We start from the raw sequence: 25369 nt of genomic DNA, 5'->3' as shown, positions 1-25369 counted from the left end.
TATAGGTATGCTTAATTTTTTTTTTACGCCAGACGAAAGTAATCTGTAAATCTATACTAATATACTGGCGGTAGGACCTCGTGTGAGTCCGCGCGTGTAGGAACCACCACCCTGCCTATTTCTGCCGTGAAGCAGTAATGCGTTTCGATTTGAAAGGTGGGGCAGCCGTTGTAACTATACTGAGACCTTAGAACTTATATCTCAAGGTGGGTGGCGCATTTATGTCGTAGATGTCTATGGGCTCTAGTAACCACTTAATACCAGGTGGTCTGTGAGCTCGTCCACCCATCTAGGCGATAAAAAAAAAATATAAATCTACAGTGGTTTTTACGGATTTTCCATTACAACTACTGAACCATGCATCCGATTGACGTGAAACTTGGTGTCCATGTAGAAAATACATGTACTTAATGGATAGGCTAATATTTATATGATAGTTGGACTCCCTAATAAAAATGACCATAAATAATTAACATAATGTTAATTTGAAATGCAACGAAGCGGGCCAGTACGGCTAGTAACAGATAAATTTGATACACCTAAGTGCGCTATACACTGCCTATTCCCAGTATTCTCATTTCAATTTAGGATATCATCATAGATCTCCACTGTCGGTCTTAGGCCTTCCCCAAAGTTTGCCATAATGACCGCTCCTGTGCAGTCATCATCCAGTGGATTCCCGCGACCTTTAACAGAACGTCGATTCATCTCGTAAGATACCCACGATATGCTTTCCAGAGTACGGTCTCCGTTTGAGAACTTTTCAGCCTCAGCAGCCATTGTTCGTGCAATGGGCCCGGCCCACAGCCACTTCAATCTTGCAGTACTTCGGGCTATATCAGTTGCCTTGGTTCTCTGCGAATCTCTTCATTTCTGATTCATAGGGAAACTCTGAACATAGCACTCTCCATTGTTCTTTGAGTGAGCTTAGGATATGTGTTATATTAATTTAAAATACGTTTGTTGTTCCATTTTTGTAATGAAATACGTACTTAACTCATTCACTGTAAAGAAAATCAAACGCGCAAAAAACATAATTTTCGTAATTACTATACAGTTAAGACATAGGCTTCATGCTTCAAGATGGTGGCCGCATTCATGCTTATGATGCTTATGAGCTTCGGTAACTGCTTTGTATTAGATGGGCACTGAGCTTGTTTAGCCGTCAAATATACTGATGAAATGAATATAATGCATAAACGTTTCTACTTCGTAGATTTTACTATATATTATATTATATTATAGAAATATCTAAGACATTTAAATTTCGTAAATTGCGTTAAAAAGATTAGTTAAAGTCTGAGCTCTTAAAATTACCCAGTATTTTTTCGCAGACAAACCATTCATTCGGTGCTGAAGCGAACGATTATTATTGACACGCCAACACATCTTCAAGGTTAGACGTGTACGAATATTAGAAAAGTTGGAAATAAACTTTTGATTGATCTGTTACGCTTAATATCGTGTCGCCGGGACATCGGCGGAGTCGCGTGCGTCCCCGTCGCCGTCTTCTCGTTTTTTTTTTTTAACTTTACCCATAAATCATGTTCACACATTCGAGTGAGGGAGAAAATAACTTGGGTCGGTCGTTTCGGGAGGTCGGAACGCAATCGGCATTTGATGGACTGCAACGAGAAATCGGACAGCTTTGATAAGTCAAGCGCTTAATCTAATTACGTACGAGATTGATGTTTAATTGTAGGTCGTATTTGGGTCGTTTTGTCAGTCGTCAAATATGGTCAACATTCTTAGCTACTCACTTAATTCTTAGTGACTATCTGTGACCTTGCTCGTTCACGAAGCACGCTATAGAAAGCAGAGTATTATATACACTTGACATTGACGAAATCTAAAAGAAAACGCCATAAACCTAAGAGATAGATAGATATATAAATGGTCACTTTGTAAAAAATATTTTATAGAATCCGAGATTTAGATAATGATCGAAACCAAGACTCAATCGTGTATAAGAACCTCATTTTTACGTATAGATCACTTTTAAATTTATTGTGTTTATATTGTGCAAAACTATATTCTGATTTTAACACCGCCATATTATTTGAATAGCACGAGTTGGAGTTAGCCAAAAAACACTGATGAGAAATTAATGCGTTTTTCGCGATAGTTCCACTACTAAAACTGACTAAATTCACGAGTATACCTATAGACGGATAGGCCCGCTCCTTCAAGAACTTGGAACTTTATTGATCGTGTATGTATATAGCAACATGTTGGGAAGCGAAAATCAATCGTGTCTTAAACGACCGTCTGGTGTAGTGGTAAGTGACATGGTCACTACACAAGGGGGTCGCGGGTTCGAATCCCGCCAAGGAAAGATATTTGTATGATAAATATAAATGTCTTTACCAGGGTTATGGATGTATATTAAATATATGTATGTGTATAATAAAAATCTTACATTTATTTCCGTTATCTGGTACCTGTAACACAAGTTCTTTACGAACTTAGCACGGGACCAGTTAACGTGGCGTGATTGTTAGTAAATATTTTTTTTTTTTTTCGTTTTTTTTTTTTTTTTTTAAACAGAAATTGTATTGAAATTCAACTTTGTAAACAGTTTATTTTGCATGCCCACTTTAGATAATAATAACGAAACTCGCACTAATTCATTTTACGAAAATTTAACTAACATCTTAGTATCGGATGCAATGAACGCTTTTATTAGCTTCAGCCGTATGTATGTTAGTATGTAACGGAATCTTTGAACATGATTTAGACCCCCTTCAAAACGTCAGATTAACTCGAAATTCTGTATGCTTATTAAGGACCAATGACAATGGCGTGCATGGTATCAGTAGTTATAAATATTTTATGAACAGATATGAGTAGAAGGGTTATTTTCATAATATCCTGAAAAGCACCCCACGCTTTTTTTACAATAAAATTATTTTTTCTTACACAATTTTTTTTAATTCTAATTTATTAAAATTTATTTTCTATTTTTGAAGTGAAACTTCTTTACGCGCATCAGGGTAAAAATTTTACAGAACGTCACGCAGGTATGCAACGGAAGTGACATCAAACTACAATTGAAATTAAGTACTTGTCAAATGTCAGTAGAAGTAGTTGTTGTATTTTTCCAACTGGAAAGGCAAATACAGCCGAATATTTTATAATTTTTTTGTGAAAAATGTTAATAGGAATTTAAATGAAATGGAAAGAATTTTGAACATTAATCAAGTAGCATGAAATAAAATTAGTCAATTCAATTGGCAAAATATTAGTCATTTACAATTTAGAAATCTAAACATAATGTGACTGTCAACACTAAGGTTTGAGATTGACATTTGACAGACTTTTGGCGGGAACATATCTTCCTTTTTCCCTTTCTCTAAGTCTCGGAAATCTAAAGTTTTAGATTTGTATAAATACCTATAAGCAAGACTTATAAATTAGTTCGCCAAAAAAGTTTCACTTCTGACAAGTGTACTTTGTACGCACGCACTTTTTTTAGTTGGATTTTCTATAAAAGCGTATGTTGTTAGTTTTTTTAAACTATTATTTATTGATCTTTAAAATATAACACGGATTAATATCGTAGGTATACTTGACGCATCGCAGAAAAACAATCCGGTGATTGCGGGTCGTTTTTATCAAATCGCTCCATTATTTCGAACACGGAACTGATGATCGGAAAGAACGAAATTGAATTCAATACGAGGAAATCGTATCTGGATTTTGAAGAGACGCACCCGCTTAGGGTGTGTGTTCAATAAACTGGTGATGCAGTGAGATCGTTTCCGCAAACATGATCTGATATATCACCTATTACGTATGTATGATATTAATACGCGAACACCCTAATTTGTTTGTATAGTTTTGGTCTGTCGGTGTGTGAATTCGACTGGGAATCGAACCAGGATACCGTGCTAAAGAAAGAAAGAAAGAAAGAAAGAAATCATTTATTCCCTAAGCATAGTGAAAATGATTTATTACATAAGTTAAAAGCTAGCGTGTATGCTATGTCATTATTTGACATGCCAATTTTAGTGCAGTGCAAGTTATTATGATATTATATAATTTACCTTTCATTCATTCATAATTCAACAAATAATTAAAAAAATCCATCAGAATGAAATCAGTGCTATTAACCAACAGACAAATAAAGCCATTAAACGAGACTTAAATACAGAAAGCATGTAATAGTTATACAATGTGTGTATATGAATAGACAATGCGTAGGTATATATGTATGTGTATGTTTGGATTCCTTTGTCTCCAAACATCATAGTATGTAAGAGTGTTTTGATTAAACTAGATAACTTGGTTTGCTGTGTTTGAAATACACTTCTTTGACTAGAATACTAATTATTAGACAATATGCGCTAATAGTATTATATGGTAAACCCACTAAGAGCTGACAGAATTCGCATTGACGTTTTTTAATGAATCGATTCTCAAACGTAGACTCGAACACACACCTGTAATTTTAAGTATACAAATCTATATATATAAAAGAAAGTCGTGTTAGTTACACTATTTATAACTCAAGAACGGCTGAACTGATTTGGCTGAAAATTGCTGAAGAGGTAGCTTAGAACCAGGAGAAGGACATAGGATACTTTTTATCACATTCCCATGGGACGTGACATAAAACGTGGTATGACAAAACGCAACTGATATGGAATAACAAAACGCAACTGACAGCTAAACGTAATATATTCTATGGGTAATTATAGTAGAATTTTGAAGTTGACCGGTTTATGTCAACTGACAGCTAAACGTTCTATGGTTAATTATAGTAGAATTTTGAAGTTAACCGGTTGATGTGTGTGAAACAAACCGTGTAGCGGAACAAATTTCGCCGGATCCGCTAGTTGTAGATAAACGACTCATATCTTTATCATAAATAGTAATGTAGCTGAACACAAAAAACATTTTATTCGAGCATAATCGATAAGACCGAAACGATAAATCAAATTAACATCATCAACGATTCTCGTAAATGTAATTGTCTGTAAGTTCGACGAGAACTATGAGAAGTACGAGTTGGGAGTTCTCAAACAACAGAATGAGAGAGAGAGAGCGTCGAGTTTTCACTCGTGAAACTCTGCTGGGAATACTCAGAGTGTTCCATGAATCACATTTGTAACATTTCCTGTCGCATTATCGACTGTTTGACTTTCTTTACGACGTGCGAGAAATATAACTGTAACTCAAATGCGTACGTACCTTGGGGATAGGCGAATGGAAAAAGTTTCTCGAACGAAATAAAAAAAAAAAGTAGCTTCCGTTTTAATATCATATAAAAGCTCGGCTCTGAATATTTATGATAGAGAAACACGACCAAGAAACAGCGAGCAAATCGAAATAAAATTGAATTTACATACAGTTGAAATGAGAACGGATAGCCTTTTTGTTATTGACCGTGAGGTGGATCAAAGTTTTAATGGAGTTACAATTGCACCGCACTGAGACCGAACAACCGTCTAACTTTTCGAACAGAACGAAAAAGATTCGTAACCACTTAAATACCTAATTTACGTGAGGAAAACGCGAAAACGTTTCTTGTCGCTACGTTCAGTTGAACAACTCGTTAACGCCAAAGAAAAAGTTCCGCGGAAACTTTAATTTGACACATAAAAACCCTCGACGATGCGAGAATAACAGTTCTCACTTTCGCTTTTATAGTTTTCGTAGCGAATTTCTTCGATGCGGCAGTTTTCGGACGACTTAAGAGATCGCGTTTTAGTCTCGTAAAATGTAGTCCGAAGGTAAACCAGTGACGTGCTTAAAACAATATTGTAAAAAAAAATACATATAAAAACACTGGATGTTTGTTCAAACGTAGTAAAGTTGCTATGAAAGGTATGGAGTACCGAAATTCCCCCGAGAGCCAAACAAATAACGCTTAAACTAAGGAATAACACATTCGAGTCATCTCCGAAAACAGTGTTGAATAAATCTTGGGAATCGAGAGTAGATGAGCAAACTAAGGCTGGTGTGAACAAACACGCTATAGGGCCCGTTGATGTCGAGAGAATGTTGACAAACACTCGCCTCTTCTCATCGAGACGCCCGTGAACTGTGTTTGACGTACTACGCCAAATCGACCCTGGAGTGCTCTCGTGTCGGGTTGTAACTCCGGACTTGAGGCAGCCTCCAGCTTACATCACAGAAAACGGAGACCCGTTTTTGGATGTAAAAAAAAGATGGTAGAAATCGTAGCTGAAGATAAAGTAGTACTTGCGATTCTCGATTCGAAATATAATTGAGGTAGTCACAAGGGCGGATCCAGCTTTGACGCCAGGAGGGGGTCAAATAGTCAAATTTAGATGCGTTCGTTCCCAAACGTTTGCCATTATACAAAGTTATTATATTATATTAAATTAATTAAATATTGAAGGTATGTAGTTACATAAAATCTGTATGGTGACAAAATATATAAATAAAATCATTATATTCAATTGGTGGCCCACCTAAGTCCTGGAACCAGCTCAGGGGGTGGTCATGACCCCCATGACCCCACCCCTGGATCCGCCATTGGGTAGTCAACGCAAAAGTGGCCATAGTCACTATGGAGATAATGAGGTTTGAATTTACTTTTACACTGCTTCGTAGGCAAAACAATAGACGCAAAAATAATGTTTACAAAGCCACCTGTTATCTATGGGTGATACTAGGGATAGGCCGGTTTTGTGCCAACATTGATTTATGTTTTAAATAAATTTCAATATTTAAGTACGAATATGAAAAATTATAGGTTAGGACGCTTTTGCGCTGACGGCCTCAATTAACGTCCGTCTGGTGTAGTGGTCACAACACTAGGGGGTCGCGGTTTCGAATCCCGCCAAGGGAAGATATTTGTATGATAAATATAAATGTCTTTTCCAGGGTTATGGATGTATATTAAATATATGTATGTGTATAATAAAAATATTACATTTATTTCCGTTATCTGGTACCTGTAACACAAGTTCTTTACGAACTTATCACGGGACCAGTTAACGTGGCGTGATTGTTAGTAAATATTTATTTATTTATTATTTTATTCTACTAATAGTTTGATCGAGTAGTTCGATAAGTGCAACCAATAGTAAATCATTGACTTACAAAAAGGATAACTGTTTAGTTGTTCTTAGAAAAATTGGTTGTTACCTTGAACTTGGTAATAGTTGTCAAAACTTGGTAATTGGAACATCGGCATAGTGGTATCGCTGAGATGTGAGTACACCAGCCGTTCTTATAGCCTGAAGGCTATGAAGACTTCAAAATGTTTCTGTTTCTTGAAAATAAATCTATTTCTTCCTTTTATTACAGACAAAACATAACAAAATAACAGTAATTGATGTACAACAGACAGACAACTGTGTAATGACGCATTTCACGAAGTCAACGACTTCAAATATTTACGTCAGTATTTTTTTGTCTAAAGATCATTAAAATTATCTACAACAGTTCGCTTGTGGTTAGTTTTTTGACGCATCGATTAGTCGTTGTTTCATTAATCAGCAGCGTTTCTTGGTAATTATACTTTACTTGAATGATACTGTTATATTCAAGACACCGACATGAGTACAAGATCACTGACCTGATCATTAAGAATAAAGTTTGTTTCATTAAAAATATGTTTTTATCTTTTTTTTTTATTGTAACACGCACTTCAGTAGTAGGCTTGATCGCACGAGCTCGCATGAAGCTATTAAATATCGGTTCAAGTTAGAAGCTTTGTGTTTATAAGTTTTCCTACCTACTAATTCCGTAAATATCATTTTTGTGACTGAAATAGGATCTTATGGCGATAAATGAAAGTCAAATTCTTGTAAAACTTATAATAATATTACTGCGAGATTATCCATTAGCGTAAATGTTTTATTCGAAACTAGCTGACCCGGCAGACTTCGTAGTGTCTCAATTGATAAATAAAAGACCTAAACTTTTGTATAAAATAAACTTTAAACAAACAAAAGGAATCCGTCCGACGAGGGACACATCAATGGTAAAACAAAATTGTTATTATATTTTTATTTAATTCCGAGCCTTTTCATATTTATCTCCCTTTTAAACCTTCTCTGGACTTCCACAAATAATTTAAGACCAAAATTAGCCAAATCGGTTCAGCCGTTCTCGAGTTTTAGCGAGACTAACGAACAGCAATTAATTTTTATATATATTCGAAATCGAAATACAGATTATGGTTCAACGCTACGTAACGTCATAGCAGCCCCGAATAAAGAAATAAATATGAAGAAACGGGCTGGACAAGTCAACAAACAAGGACAATAAAAATATTAAAATGTTCGGACTACGATTCCTTTAATACCAGTCTTGATTATCTTGAATTATGAACCCACAATTATTTTAATTAACGCCGTCCACCCAATTTTCACTACGAAGCACTCATATAATGCAGTTTGAAGGAAAAATAGCTTTTATTCCAATCCGATCGAGGCTAGTAAATCACGTCTCAAGATTAATTCATTCAATATCGTTTCAATTATTTTTTTTAGTTATATTTTTTACGAATACAGTAGTTTTAGTGACGTTTTAATTCAGAGCTTACAGTTTTGAAAGGTAGCGTGGGCTTTACTCAAATAATACAATGGTTTGGCTGTGCCTCTGACATTGCCGATATCCATGAGCGAGATAATAAGGCAATAAAAAAAGGTATATTTATGAACCAAGATGGACTAGTGTAATATTAATGTTAATTATTTATATAAAAAATCGCTCAAGTCTAACGATTGCACCGTCGTCTTTAACCCTAAACCGCCACTAAACGTCGCGAGTTAAAGTTTTCGTTTCACATCACGTCCCACCCGTCGATGGCTCTCAGAGGAGGCCCATTCTTCCCATTCGTTTTATAAGTATTCAATAGTGTTCCCATTTTGTACCTACTTAAGCACCACCGACATGCTCCTATAGAGACGTGTTTACCGCTGGTTTGTATTTCTGGATATTTATATTTGATAGGCGCTTTTTGTAGTTTAATTGTTCTTAGTATCGGTTTTCTCTTATTATTATCGTCTAATTCGAGTTTTAAATGCACTTTCAGTGTATTTTTGTCCGTCTTTTTGGGTTTGTCAACTAATCTAGTTATATTTTTCAAGGATAGATTCTCTTCATTTTAAAAATGTGGTTAGTGCTTTGAATTTATATTTTTCACGCCCTCGAAACATCTAAGGGGTTGTTTGATTTCGGCAATTGTGATAGGATGTAAATTTGAAAGTGACGTTTCTGAACAATTATAGATACAAAAGTCGATGCGCATATGCTCCCTACAGATTCGACAGAATTTTCGGTGAAATCTTAAGATTGGCCCAGCGGGTGATCCTACGGAGTGTGTTACTGATCGAATCAAAATCACAGATCGGCCAGTAAAGCTTATTTGTTTTTGAAGGGTTGCCAAAAAAAATTTAATTTTAAAATCTGATTCAACTATTGTTATATAATTTTTGGCTTCACACTTTGATAGAAATTGAAACTACAGACATTGTCAGTTGAATACGACGATAATAACTTAATATGTTCTACGCGATATTCACTTTCGCCTGTCGATCCAAAAATATGATCTTCCTTATTGAATTAAAATTTATTGTTATTCACACAATTATTATTTGTGGTAGATGCTTTAACGATAATGCATTTGGATAATGGAACAATTCGAACCGATCAATTCGACGTAACATTAGTGAAAGTAATTAGTCGACCAAATTATAAAACAGAAGCAACGGCGGCGCCTCAAGTTCAGACCGCGCTCACTCAATTACCTGTTTTCGTATTTAGTTTGGAGCTCTTTCCGGCTTCATGTAATGTTAGCGATTACCGTTTATGAATAATAGTTAATGGAGAAACGGAAGTAATTACCGAACTATTGTGGCAGAGTTTTAATACATATTATTGTTAGAAAAGTTTATAGAGATATGTGTTTTAGATGGATCGTGTAGTTGTTGTCTCGCAATTCATTCGATACGGTTGTCGGGCGACATCAACTTCGCCCCACGATGTTTCCGCAAAATTACGACATGACTCTAGTCGAGATTTGAAAAGAGCCTGACGGTGATATTAATCTGGTTCATAACATGCTCTGTTATAGGTATAGATCGTTGCAAGAGATATATGTGAAATAGGGATGATACTTTATTTATGTGACAGAACTGATCGCGGACATAACCAGGAAGGTACGATGCTTCTACAGGCAACCATAATAATACTTGGATATATCATAAGCAGAAACTTAGTTATTTTTAAAGATCTTCAAAGGTCGACGAGCACATCGCACTTAATGGTGAGTGTCACCGTCGGTCTGGACATCAGCAATACCAAGGACTTACATAACAACACCACTACTTAGTTCTAGATTCTAGACATTAGATGAATGCGAATTCACGAGATTCTTAAATAAACATTCTTTCATAAACAAGGCACTAAAACACTAAACTAACACTAAACTATTTATGGCATATCGTAGGAGATTACATACCGCTTTCTGGATTGACTTGGGTAAAAGAAGAAAAACGCAAATTATGTAATCATTCGTGTGTAAGTACCAACGTCCTGGTTATTCGTACGTTAGGCAATCACAATGTGGCAGTTGCCATAATAGACTAAAGATAGCAAAACTATTTCGATTCATTTTGCTTAATAAGCGACATTTATCATTGTAATTAAAGGCGCGTTTTATTTGGTATTAGCATCAACAGTTCGAGGCTTTTAATTGAACTTCAATAAGTTTAGTTTCCATCCAATTAGCTGAAAAAGATGTTTGTTATGTTGTTTTCCAAATTCTAAACTTTAAATGGCCCTCCTGTAAGAGTACTCCAGTAAAGAATTCTATTTCATTTTTCACGATTTTTTTACTGGTGGTAGGACCTCATGTGAGTCTGCACGGGTAGATACCACCACCTCGTCTATTTCTACGTAATGCGTTTCGGCTTGAAGGGTGGGGCAGCCGTTGCAACTATACTTGAGACCTTAGAACTTATATCTCAAGGTGGGTGGCGGATTTGCGTTGTAAATATCTATAGGCTCCAGTAACCATTAAGCACCAGGTGGATTGTGAGCTCGCCCACCCATCTAAGCAATAAAAAAAATTTAAAACGATTGATGGCTGCATCAACTTTGTTCACGGAATGCGATGGCCGCATTAAACTGGACTAAGTTTGTGCTTGTTATATTTATTCACTATGACCATAGAAAAAAAAAACGATTAGATCATTAAAGTTCTGTTGTCATGTAATATTTCAAAACAGGATTTACGCTTTGATGTCACCGCAGTTTCCATATAACAATGGGCAATTATGTCGTTTTGTACATTTTACTTGTGTTGCTATCTTCTAACTCTAACCGTCGGTTTTGGGGCGCGAGATTTGTCTTAGCGAGATGCAACTATGACATTAAATAAGCATAATAAGAACCTATTGCAGACGATAGAAAAATTGTAGTTTGTTTTTTCTTGCATTGCTTATTTTTACGTCATAATTTAAAAACCGTTATCCACCTTAAGGCACAAGGGCGAAGGCTCAATTTTGTTGTTTGACGGCTGTAATAAAGATGGTAAGAGGTCTTGTGAGTCCGCGCGGGTAGGTACCATCACCCTACCTATTTTTGCCGTGAAGCACTAATGCGTTTCGGTTTGAACGGCGGGGCAGCCGTTACACTGCTACAAGTGAGACTTCGTCCAACCATCTAAGCAATAAAAAACCCGTTAAAACAGGACCTAAACCACTACGTTGCGGTGGTAATACGCAGTATCTTAATACCTACACGCACAGACATCGTCGTGGTCTCAAAACTAACGTGTCTCGTTAACTTACTCTATAACAAGCGGACATAAAGAAATTATCCTTTTTTTTCTCGCCATTTACATTAAGGAATCTTGAAAAAAATTACCCGAAAAAAAAACGTACGTTGTATCTTTGACATTTCAAAAGTTTCGGCTCATAATCTGACAGTGAATGCGCTGCGACAGATGCTCTCCGGGCTAAGCAAAAATATACATCGCATGAAAAATATTCTCGTACTCCCGAGCTACGTAATGCAGTAGTGTGTCACCTTGCCACTTTGATACCCGCCCGTTGTAGACTTGTGAGACTTCCGAATGATGGATGTTAGGAAGTATTTTTTGTAAGGATTAAAACAAAATCGCGCGATGGTTAGAAGCTATCGAGCTGTTTGTTCTCTTTTAAGGAGGCTACAAGTTCCAGATAGGGTACAAGCAACTTTTTGGAACGAAGTTCCTTATGGGACGATGCGAGGGGTACCCTAACCGTGAAAAAACGTCCGTAACGTAAGATTTTTATTAGTAATGCACACAGTGTACGACTTAACTTTGTAATAACGTACAAAAAATAACATATTTTTTTATCATTCATTGACCACGATCTCAGAGCGTTCGTTTGCGCAATAGACTAACTCTTATGCAAACAACCGTGAATGAAGTGTACCACAATAAGTTCGCACGTTATCGAATGACCGTGGGTTGGTGCGAAACCTCCAGTTTTATTTTTTTTATACCTCGAATAGAACTTAAAATTAATATTTTTAGGCCTATGGAGGCCTATGTCGAGCAGTGGACGTCTCTGTGGGCTGATAGAATAGAATAAATTGTATCGAAGCTAATTTTTATTTCTTTACCACGTCTGATTGCTAAAACTATGCTACGTTAAAAAATGACTTTATTTTTTTTGTAAATAGTGAGTTAATGTCAAATAACAAAAAAGGATCTATTAAGGCTTTATGACAGGGATGCCGAGATGCTCACGTGCATTCTTCCTTAATAATATTGCGAGTTAATTGATTTTACAAATTTACCTACATTTTTTAGTCACCTTTAAAATAACTACCAAACACAATTACATAGAAAATGGTAGATGTGTGATGTGATGTAGTTAGTAAGTCCTACTGCGCAAAATTCTAACTGAATTCTTTCAAAGAATAAAATGTAAGGACGTTTTCAGATACAATGCGTCAGAATAGAAAGCCCCGTCGTCTCTACGCTCTATTCACCGACTCAATCCTAACAATACACTATGGATATGCTTTGTGTACGTAATAAGCGAATATAAGTGTAAGCCAGATGTCGGTAAGGGGGGGAAGTTCCTAAAAATTTCATATGGAAAAACGAAACGTGGCGGTCGTACTTTAAGCGCGCATGTGTTTATTATGGCTTCTAATCTTGGTAAATACAATTTTCATTGTTCGTAATAAAGTCGCAATAAAAGGGTACCCGTGCCGGTACGGAAGGAAGGGTGCGACTGGCCCGTGGTTCCGAGCGCCTAAAGACGTACCCAAACAGGACTTGGCCTAATAGGATGGAAAGTATAATATGTTTGTTACGTTTTTTGTTTTGCTGACGGTACTTTTAAAAGTTCATTGTATCATGAACAAAAAAAAAAAATTTTATAGTTCACAATTGAATTTAATTTTTTTTTGTATATGTGGATGTTAATATACTGATACGACGGTAAGAGTAACGCCATATATCGCCGAATAGTCGAACGAATATCGAAGGATCAAGTAGCACCTAGAACGCTCGAGAAGTACAACGCCATCTATTGTCAGATAGCGGAAACACAATACTCGGAATGTGTGGAATATTCTTGATAATTCTAGGGAAGTGGTATCGGATATAAAAGCGTTGCAAAGGTGGCCCGCAGTCAGTCAGTAATCGGAACTGCTCGAAGCGAAACAGCGAACGGATCGAAGCTGAAGCGAAGTGGGAGAAGCGAATTGAGAGTTTTAAAGTGTTTTTGAGTGTTTTAAGTGATCTAAGTGTTGAATACAGTATTAACTTTTAATTCGGTAGAATTTTATTTATCCCGAACCCCAGCGCGTAACAATACCTAATGGTGTTATTTAAAAGCGATGTTATTACTTGAATCTCGCATTTATAGTTGTAAACTACACAAATAGTACTGGTATAATTTTATTATTATTGCACTAAAGCACAATAATATTATTAGCATTCTTAACTGAATATAACTGCATTTGATAAGGTACCGCGTAATTACACCGCGTTCCACTTTACAATCTTAATATTTATCACAAAAAATACATTGTTTTTTTTATTATTATTTATTTGGAATTCGCCCTTCTATCCATTTCTAGGTTAACTGGACTAATTCAAATTCGTACTTTAATCTTTGATTCATAAAACTTTCCATTTTTGAATGTACATGTCTTACGAAGCACAACTAAGGTTTTTTAGGTTATTATGGTTAGATAGATAGCCTCTTTATTCAGTATTATTCGGAGCTAAATAGCTTGCACCACTGACAACGTATTCCCATGCAAATTTATCACTGGTGGTAGGACCACTTGTAAGTCCGCACGGGTAGGTACCACCATCCCGTCTATTCCTACCGTGAAGCAGTAATGCGTTTCGGTTTGAAAGGGTAGCCGTTGTAACTATACTGAGACCTTAGAACTTATATCTCAAGGTGGGTGGCGCATTTACATTGTAGATGTCTATGGGCTCCAATAACCACTTAATACCAGGTGGGCTGTGAGCTCGTCCACCCATCTAAGCAATAAAAAAATAAAAAAAACTAGTTTGTATACAATTTATGGTCACATTTACATAAACGATTGTTTGGTTGTAAATTTGACAATCAAATCAAGAATCCAAATATTTTCGTTTAGATATAATAATAAAAAAAAACTATTTAACTCGAATTGTAGTTGGATTTGATATTTGGATTCCATTCGAACTGGGTATTCTACTCTGAAGTTATGTAGATGAAAATACTTTTACTCAGTAAACATTTTGAATGGTTTCAGAATATTATATTCGTATATTAAAAATGTTTGTAAATGTACAAATTAAGAGGACTAGCTACGCCCACGGTTATGCTTGTAACTATACTTGAGACCTTACAACTTATATCTCAAGATGGGTGGCGCATTTACGTTGTAGATGTCTATGGGCTCCAGTAACCACTTAAAACCAGGTGGACTGTGAGCTCGTCCACCCATCTAAGCAATAAAAAAAAAGAAAGAACGCTAGGAAATTAATTTTTAAATGACACGATGTATCAGCGTGATTTAGAAAATCAATGACGTCATCTATCCAGTACAACTGTTTCCTCGTCGAGCTCGTCAATTACGACAAAGAGTTTGAGGAGCGAACTGACCCATAGGCAAAGCCCACTGAGTTTCTCGCCAATCTTTTTCAGTAGGTCGTGACTCCGATCCGCTCCTAGTTTTTTTTTTATTGCCCTTGTAGGCAGACGAGCATACGGCCCACCTGATGGTGAGTGGTTACCGTCGCCCATGGACTTCAGTTATGCCAGGGGCAGAGCCAAGCCGCTGCCTACCGCTTATACTCTCCACAAGCCTCTTTTGAAGAAAGACATGTCATAGCGCTCGGGAAACACCCTGGAGAGGAGCTCATTCCATAGCCGGATGGTGCGTGGCAAAAAAGACCTCTGGAAACGCACTGTCGATGAACGCAGCGGTTCCAGATAATTTGGATGAACTCTGCTCCAATGGCGGGAGGTGTGATGATAAAAAGGAGATGAAGGGATCATCTCAAACAATCGCTAGATCCGCGAAACACTGCTCTTGCTAGGGCTAGTGTTAGCAAATTCTCTCAGCTTGAGCCCGTGAGCTCATCTACTCCGTCCTGGCGTAGCTGGCCCCTCAGGCTACCAGCGAATAGGTAGGTTAAAACAACTGAACATGAACTTTGAATATCTCAATTTACACATATGGGATTACAGGGGATACGTTCCTAGGTGACAAAATAAAAACATACTTTGGCATAATTGTAATAAGGTCTAGTTTATTTTTTTATTAGTCCACTTGACGGCGCGTTTACAAAGGATATTCGGTCGGATACCTACATACTGAAATCCTTTTTATCAGTGTGTATGTACCGACGTACCGATAAGATCCGCGTATAAAGAAATCTTTAGCCGCGTATATAGGAATTGGAGTCGCGTTTTTCAAAATCCGCGAATAGTGAAAACGCGAATGAAGGAAGCGCGAATAAAGAGCTTTTCCTGTATTCCGTTCACTTCTAAAAGTCATTTACGATCGGTCAGTCTCATTTCGTAAATCCATCCTAAGAGCTCCGATGCCATATTTATTTCTTTTTTTTGTTAAGGAAAAACGTTTATTTATTACTCGTCAAAAGGTGGAGGCAACACTGTTTTCCTTTCTAGCGGAACAAACATTATGAAGATTGCGAGATAATAAATTATATTATCGTCTCGTTGATTGGTTTAGTATTTCCATCATCAGTTTGCGCTCACTGAACGTCTATAGATGTATTGATATATGTATTCTTAAGGCTATGCTCGTTTAAAGAAAACTAGAGGTCCCGCAGTAGTCGAAATTCGACTATAATTAATTGGAATTGTAAGTTTGTACACTATTATGATTCTATTTTATACTTCTATAATCACAAATTTCGCGAAGACTACTCTATAAAAAATATTAACAAAGACAAACAATATTTAATCTATTCTCAATTTGACAACAGACGTCAAGAACAAAAGTTTGACAATAAATAGTATGCATGCGTGTGTGCGTTTCTTTATTGATTTAATGTATCTTTTATGTATTATTTTAAAAAAATATTAGCATTGTGCACTTCTTCTCTATATTCTCTATAAGTGTGGAAAATTTCATACTCCTCCGTCCGTGCAATTTTCGTAAAAAGGGATACAAAGTTTTTGCTTCACGTATTAATATATTATAGATTCTTGAGCACGTTTTTTTAGTGCACAAATTCTTTGTTAGCGCTAAGAGTGTATAGTTCAAAATGCAATAACATTGGCTGTTTGTACTTAATGTCAGTGCGTGCAATGAACAGGGCTTCCTAAACTCGTACTTATTGAAAGGGTCCTAATTTAACTCTTTGACTGCCATGTAGGTCACGGGTGCCCTACGTGGCGCATACTTACTTACTACTACACTATAGACAAATAATATTAAAGACAAACAATATTCTTGATCTCTTGTGAGTCCGCACAGGTACGCACCACTACACTGACTATTTCTGCGGTGAAGCAGTAATGCGTTTCGGTTTGAAGGGTGGGGAAGCTGTTGTTGTAACCTTACCAAGACCTTAGAACACATATCTCAAGATGGGTGGCGGCATTTACGTTGTAGATGTCTACGGACTCTGGTAACCACTTAAACCAGGTGGGCTGTGAGCTCGTCCACTCATCTATACAAAAAAAAAACACCAATTTTTTTAAACTAACAAACGTATTAGTACCTAAGAAACATTCAATTACCGAGACTGTTGAAATAGGTCGTCGCTTAAGTATGTTTGGAAATCGCCACAACGATTCATATTTAATTTATGTTCATACCAAAATGATTATTAATTCAAAGCTCCGTAATTATACTTAGATCAATAATGGAAGATAATGCCGTGCGAAACGACCGATGTCCCGTAGTTAAAGTAACGACGTATGTTTCATACAAACGTGTCTACATTACAAAGAGTATTTTAAAGATCAATTCCTTTTATTGAGTAAAGGTAGGTACGGTATATTTTATATTCGAGTTTGTACAACGAAAACGTTGTTTGATGTTTGATGTATTTAAGCGGGTGGCTCAGCATTATCTGTCCTATTTTCGCTTTGAATATTAGCATGAAAAGTCTTTATATTGTTACGCGCTGGGGTTCGGGATAAATAAGAAACTATACCTACTGAAGTACAAATTAACACTGTACTTAAAATACTAAAATTCTTAATTCGCTTCTTCCGCTTCGCTTCAGGTGATCCGTTCGCTGCTTCGCTTCAAGTAATTCCGATTACTAACTAACTGCGTGCCATCTCTGCTCTCAGTTTTTATAGTCGAGACGAAATCCCTTGAATCGTCGAGAATATTCCATACAAGTCGAGTATTGTGTGTTTCCGCTATCTGACAACAGATGGCGTTCTTCTTTTCGAGCGTTCTAGATGCTACTAGATCCTTCGATATTCGATCGACTGTTCGGCGATAGATGGCGTTACTCTTACCGGCGTAACAGTATTATTTCCTAATGATGATGGTAGGACGTCTTGTGAGTCCGCACGGTACCAACAACCTGCCTATTTCTGCCGTGAAGCAGTAATGCGTTTCGGTTTGAAGAGTGGGCGGGGCAGGTGTGTTGTACCGTAAAAACTGAGGTTTGGACTCATGTTTCAAGGTGAGCGTGGGTGGCGGCATTTACGTTGTACATGTTTATGGGCTTCCATTTAACACTAGATGGGCCTTGAGCTCGTCCACCCATCTAAGCAACTCAAAAAAACTCCGACTTTTTTTTTTTTTTGCCCTTGTAGGCAGACGAGCATACGGCCCACCTGATGGTGAGTGGTTACCGTCGCCCATGGACTTCAGCTATGCCAGGGGCAGAGCCAAGCCGCTGCCTACCAAAACGTAACGAACGTTCCAATGTTTTTTTTTTATCCTTTTTTTTTATCCTACCTAAGCTGATAGCCTTGAGAGGCTATTTCAGCGTAACCGTGGCTAGTAGGTGAGCTCACGGGGCTCAAACCTGACGACGATGCTAACACGAACCCTAACAAGAGCCGTACTTCGCAGAATCTACCACCGGATCGAAAACGCGACCCACTGAGAAGATCCGGCGAGAAACTCAGTGGGCTGTGTCTGAGAGTTAATTTACTCGTCGAGCCCTTCGTCGCAAGCGACGGGTTCGACGAGAACGGTGACCGATGCTTGAAGTACCTAGAAGCACCGTTAGTGGATCGGGAGGATCCGAGATGACGTGTTTTGGGCAACGTCGACTGCTTTCCATTCTGTCCGCAGGATCGGGAATGCGTTCCAACGAACGTAACGTAAAAGTAATACTAATTAAATCTACAACTTGTGAAAACCGAACAGAGTAGTAGACGAAAACAAATCAGATGTTGAATAATTAATCGAATCGGCCGGAAAATTAGGCTGCCAAAAAAAAAAGATTTCGTTAAAGAAACATAAGAAAAATAAGACATATTATCAACGTAAGCACGTTTCACAACCGAGCCCTTCATTATAAAAGAATCATCTAACAACAACGTATATTTTCTGATTAACGTTCGTCTATTCCGTTCCCTAACACGATACGTGTTAGCGAAAACACGCGACCATCTGCTTTGTACGATCCGGAATCAGTTGACCTCCGATACACCCGGAATTTGATTAATGCGTAAAGGGAATGGAAGGCCGTCACGGGTCACCCGGCTTGGGCCGTAGTGATAAGTTTCGCGGAAAATGCTATCGGCCAAGGAGCCGTGCGTTCGTATGAGAAAAACGGTGACTGTATCACGGTATAATCGATTTAAGGGGATGGGATGTCTTTGCGATAGTAATTAGATGTATAAAATCACATATGTTATTGCTAGTAAGTGTAAAGCAGTGGTTCCCAAACTTATTTTGTCTACTGCCCACTTTGAGAATAAATTATTTTTTAGCGCCCCCATTTTTTCACCTACTTAGAAACCACTATAGCGAGAGCTCAGTCGGTGTCTAGGAGTCCTCCTAGATGAAATTACAAATCGCCTCCCAAGCCTCTACACAACGCCCCCATTTTTTTCTGGGTCTATTACCGCCCCCACTAAGCATGCAGCGCCCGCAAGGAGGCGTTATCGCCCACTTTGGGAAAGGCTGGTGTAAAGGAATGAAACTATTTTTGCATTGCACGTAATGTAAAACAAAATCAGATTATGTACGGGGCTCAGGACATGGTTTTTAATTGCTACGCCTTAAGAGATTATCACGTCAAGTATTTTGTATAAAGGTTATCCCGCCCGTCAAATTAGAATGCGTATCTATTTTAGGGTAGATATTATGCAAAAAGAAAGCAGGCTAGTCGGGCTTATGAATTTTTTAAATTGTTTTTTTACAGGTGAAAAAACTATATCTATGTTTGTTATGTCAAATTAAGATTCGACATCAATACTCTGAACGGCTCATAAACGCTCAAACAAATGAACAGGCATGATAAAAGTTGGTCAGGACAAAAACCGGTATAATTCTCAAATCTATTGACCTCCTTTGGACACGATCGAATTTTGCAAACACGAAATGCGAATAGAAAAATCACGCACGGTATTCGCACAGAACCGTGCTCCTACACCGATTTATTAAAAAGAGTCGTATTCGATCGCGCGAGCCGCATTGTAATCACCGTATTGAGAGTAAGCATACAATCAGTGTTGTGAATACGTACCAGGGTTGGTTATTGCAACTGGAAAACATCATACCCGCAAATAGATTCGCCAGTACCAGTAGCAGTCGAAGTCTATTTCAGTCACGAAGCAACATCGCGTTTCAGTTTGATGGATACGACAGGCCTTACGCAAAAGAAATGCGAAATCCGACCTCATTTCTCAAGGTGGATGGCGGCATTCGCGTTATATACTCTATGAGCTCTGGTAACCACTTAATCCACAGATGAGCCATCAGTGTTTATATCGAGAGCAATAAAACATATCGACGTTTGAAAGGCAAACGTGACTAAGCGACAATAACTGCTTTGTACATAAATGATAGGCAATAACCATATTCGATGCGCAAAAAAGATATATTTCTATGTCTATGTTTACGCAAATTCACATGTAATTATTACTCTGTAACAACGAAATTGTTTATCTGTATAAAATCAGTACGAAGCCGTAATAATCTATCTTAATGTTCAGTTTTGTCACTCATTACTCTGTACGCTCTCTGCCCAAGCGCCTCTCACGCGAACGGACGCGTCTTCAGTACACTTCAATCAGACTTGAATATAATTAAATGTTCTAATTCAGGCTAAATACAATTGTTCATAAGAAGTCAGTGCTTTTATTACTCAGACTATCAGTACGCTGCGTGTGATCCAGCCGAGCCCGTCTGGTGGCCCATGAAATTCAGTAACCACGCTCATTCGACCGCCATATTCAACAGTCTATTAAAATCATTTCAATCCTACAGCTACTAGCTAGATTCTACTACAGCTAGATTCGTTAAAATAAATTTTGTTTTCAGGTATTTCAACTTTAAATTAGTCTACTGTAAAGTTCACGCATTGTCGCTTAGTCACGTTTGCCTTTCAAGCGTCGATATAAATCCAGTTTTCATCAACGATTTAAAGGAGACGCGTCTGTGTACATAAATACAATATAAAAATTTTGGAATTCAGTCGAAACGTTCGAGTGTCGATAACCCGCCGCGCCACTCAATATCGATAATAAAATAAAGTATTGGATTTTCACGTGTGTTTACCGTTCGCATACGAGGGGAACTACGGAACGGCCTCTGAATATTCTGTATGTTATAATGGTTTTTAAAATAAAATACCCAGTGGCCCGTTCCGGCTTAGCTTAGGTCTAGCTTATATCCCTGAAGTGCATCACGGTAATTATATTTGTATTGCCCGTCTATTGCATCAGCGTATATGCTTATAGTCTATGAATTGATTGCCAGATACACTGCCATATCTGATAAATAAGGATGTGGCTCTATGGTATTTGTTGAGTTTTTTGTGAAAAATTCGTATGAAAAGATGGGAAGGCGTGTTATCGTGTTGCAAAATCAGAATTATTTTTTTAATCTAGCTTTTTCCGCCCCATCACGCTCAAAAAATATTCTTTATTAAACATTTGATCTTTCGGTAAAAATTCCAAGTGCACAACAACGCGGTAGACAAAGAAAACAGTTTTTTTTTTTTTCACAGGAGAAAATCGCCGGATCCCCACCCGCGCGGCAGGTGGGGTATGTGGGAGTTGAACCTCACTAAAAACTCCTGCCGCGTCTGGGTCTTTCCCCGCACAAAACGGGTGGGACCCCTAGCTCTTAGGGGGCCAGGTCACGGATATGACTCCGGTCCCGACCCCCTGCTCGGCGGCGGCGGGTTTCTGCGTAGTGAGGAGAGCTTTGCCTCACTCGCACCGCCGCTTCCTTCTGCGAGATGGTGCATTCGCAGAAGTCGAGCATAGCCTTCCAGGACTCATCGCCGCCAAGCATCGACGCCACGACGTCAGGCAGCGACAAGTCAGGTCCTACCTTTGCGACCAGGACACGGCGCTGCACCTGCCAAGCGGGGTAGACAGCGAGCGTATGCTCCGCCGTGTCCAAGTCGTGTCCACAATGCTGACACCTCGTCGTCGGCTCAGCCCCTATCCGGCGCAGGTACTTCCCGACGCATCCGTGCCCGGTCAGCACCTGCACCAGACGAAACGTGAGACGTCCTTCGCCACGGTTCACCCAGTCATCAAAGACTGGGTAAACCGCCTCGACGGTCCGTAGCCCCCACGTGGGGTTGGCCAATCGCCTCGACCACGACTCAAGCACGGACCGCCGAGAATGGGCCTTCCGCGCCCGCAGCTCACTTTCGGGGAGACGCGCCACGCCCCGAGCACGAAGCTCGCTGCGCCACCGATAGTCGGCAGCGAGCGACTCCGCCTCCAGCTTCCATGGCGGCGTCCCCGCCAACACACACGCCGCCTCGAAGGAGACGGTGCGATATCCGCGGATGACCCTGATGGCAACGGTGCGCTGCGGCCGGCGCAGGAACCGAGCCATAGTGGCCCGGTTGCGCGGCTCAGCCCATACAGGTGCACCGTACAGGGCCATCGATAGCACCACTCCCGCGTAGAGGCGGCGCACAACCTGATCCGGTCCCCCAATATTCGGGAGCAGCCGGCTCAAAGAACCGGCCGTCCTCATCAAAAAAGAAAACAGTTAACATGACTTTGACTTTTGATCGACTTTGGCGTGGTTTTTTCGGATTCAGAGTTGGAAGGCGTCACTCCGAAGCTTATTTGCACGTTTGCATGACAAACTCCTAAGTCCACGTCTCGTCACCAGTAGTAACAATCGGAAGTCGGAATTGACTAGAACGTTCTCAGCGATTCTTATGCGATTGAATTTCTGAAGAAAATCCAAGTCTTTTGGGACTAGCCGAGCAGCAATATGTCTGACACCCAAGTGATTATTTAAAATAGTACGGATCGACTCGTGAATCACAGAAATTTCGGCGGCTATCTCCCAAATTTGAATGAGGATTCTCAGTCACTATTTTAACTTTAGTGGTAGACGTCGATGGCCTACTAGCGCGACGAAATTCATCCATTTCTCATAAGCACGTGTTCTTGACAAAGTATATTCACCGTAAGCCTTCTGTAACATGTTCAGTGATTCCAAAAACGAAATTCCATTGGCGATGCAAGATTTAAGACAAACTTTTTGTTTGATGTTTTTTCCATTATGATATTCGCAATACAAATTAGATATGCTATAACTCGGTAAAACCTGCACTGTATTTAATATAAATAAAAAATGCGACTGCGCGCTAAAATGGAAAACAGTTGTGCCAATCTAACAACAACAAAAAAAAAGCAATATATGGAATTTTTAACCATAAACAAATCATCCATTTGCGATACTTTTTTGACAGAATGTATAGAAAATATTAATTGTTCGTGGACTGCTGTTATAAAATTGTGATTTAGACCAAATCGTCTCAAGGTGAGTTGACCTTTCCACGTTGTAATGTAAGACATCCCCGTGTAAGAGCTCTTGTAAACACATAATACCAGCTATACATATCTATAAAAACTGTAAAATAGATTCACATCATTTCATTAAACAGCACTACAATTACCTACATATTGTATGGTATGAAGAGTGTTGGGTAATGCTTATGTTTATCTACATTTATATGCCATGTCTATACATGGTGTCTGCTACTACTCGTATTAGTAGTCACCGTCCTTATGGAATTAAGCATGGCCCAGACTAGGCAATGTCTACGGTGAGTTACAAGCTTTATAACGAAGAAAATAAATATTCCTTGTAATGTACTCTGCGGGTTGTATTGAAGACGGCTGACTTTTGATTCAATTCACATACTATTTTACGAAGGAAACTTTTGCAAATTCATCTTTTTTTTCTTTTCAAATATATAGTTAATTTAGTCAAATTACAACATTATGCGGTGGATGCTTCCGAAATTTTTGATGAAAAAAGGCACTCTTATCTTGAGGCGAATGTTTATGAAAAATGTTTTTTCTTTACGTCCATCTCGTGAAACCTTTCTAGGGAATTTCCTTTTTTTTTCTTTCTTTTAATTAGATCCCATTTACTGGAACTTAATTAAAGCCTTTCTTGCGTAACCGTGCGAAATGTTTTTGAAATGATGTCGATAGGCGGCTTTGAACTTTTACACGGGAGTGAGGATAAAAATCCATTTGGTCGAATAATATTTGGTCAAAAAATTTCGACGAGGATGGGATTCGAACCCACGCGTGCAGAGCACATTGGATTAGCAGTCCAACGCCTTAACCTCTCGGCCACCTCGTCGTGCGGTGCTCAAACGAAATATCTATACCAGTTTGTAAACTAAGCCCTCCCGAAGTGTTTGCGCAGTTGTTGTATTAGGTAAATTTGTTTTTCTTTAACATTTTTTTTTATAAGAAGGCGTTCTCTCTCGTATTTTCTTGTAATTTATCGATGTTCTTGTTTTGCATTAAAACTTTATTTGGATTTATGATCGCGATAACAGAAGCGGTCGGCAACAGCGGGTCGGTGTTACAGGCTCGACCTTCAGAAACCGAGGCCTGCTTTCGAATATATCTGATCTGTATTATGAAAACCTCTCACAGAAAAAAACTAATGTAAACCAATTTTAATGTCCATCAAACTCCATAGTACCCTGATTATTTTTAAAGACATATAAAAATTAATGCTTAAGTCTAAATGAACGGTCGATTAATTCTTTTGTCGTCTATTTTATGTACATATGAGAACGGTCAATTCGTTCCTTATCGTCTGGTTCGTGTCCGTCTTTTAGGAAGTCAAAAAAATCCTGCCGCTAGTCACGTACGCCCTCGTTTCATTTCTCTCTTTATTTTTTAATTCTTGTCAAGTGTCTGTCTTAGTCTGTGTCTAGTCGTTGTAGGTCTTATGTCCTGTCAAAGAGGTTGCACGTCACGACACTAAAGTTGAACATAGTTTAATCTCGTCTCGGGATCACAATAATAATTCGGGAATATCCGACTGTGGAACGAAATTCGTAAAATGATACGTGATCTGAACACATCTGTTGTGTAATTCAATAATATAATGAATATATTATGCATTTTGCTTGTAATAAATGTACATTTTAAACAATTTATAGTTAAGCCATAAAGGCAGGTGACCTTCTATATTATGCGAATGTTAATGCTAGATAGCTCTCAATTAGTTTTGACACAAATAGACGAATGTTGTGACAATCTTTTAATCTATTATTATACTATCTTTGTTATATATTAAAATACACTGAACTTCTTAAATGAAAGTAAATCTAAAATGAAAACAGAAATATTGCTTTGTTTTTAAGTAGTTTTTAGATCGTATTTTTAGACAGCGGCTTCACCATGTCCCTCTTGTTAATGGTATCCATTAGCGATAGGGACTACTTACCATCAGGTCGCTGTATCTT

General features: G+C 38.3%; 1 protein-coding gene and 1 non-coding gene across 2 annotated transcripts in view; one reads left to right on the top strand and one right to left on the bottom strand.

The window, feature by feature from the left end:
- Positions 1 to 25369, top strand: part of LOC114244349 (furin-like protease 2) — a 282788-nt gene that overhangs the window by 183358 nt on the left and 74061 nt on the right. The window lies entirely within an intron of this gene.
- Positions 24165 to 24246, bottom strand: TRNAS-GCU (transfer RNA serine (anticodon GCU)). Its single transcript has one exon. It is a non-coding gene; the product is annotated as a tRNA-Ser (tRNA).

This window comes from Bombyx mandarina, chromosome 21, assembly GCF_030267445.1.
Source record: "Bombyx mandarina strain Sakado chromosome 21, ASM3026744v2".
Classification (NCBI taxonomy): Eukaryota; Metazoa; Arthropoda; class Insecta; order Lepidoptera; family Bombycidae; genus Bombyx; species Bombyx mandarina.
Note: the sequence above shows the minus strand (reverse complement) of the source record. Positions and strands in the feature narration are given on the sequence as shown.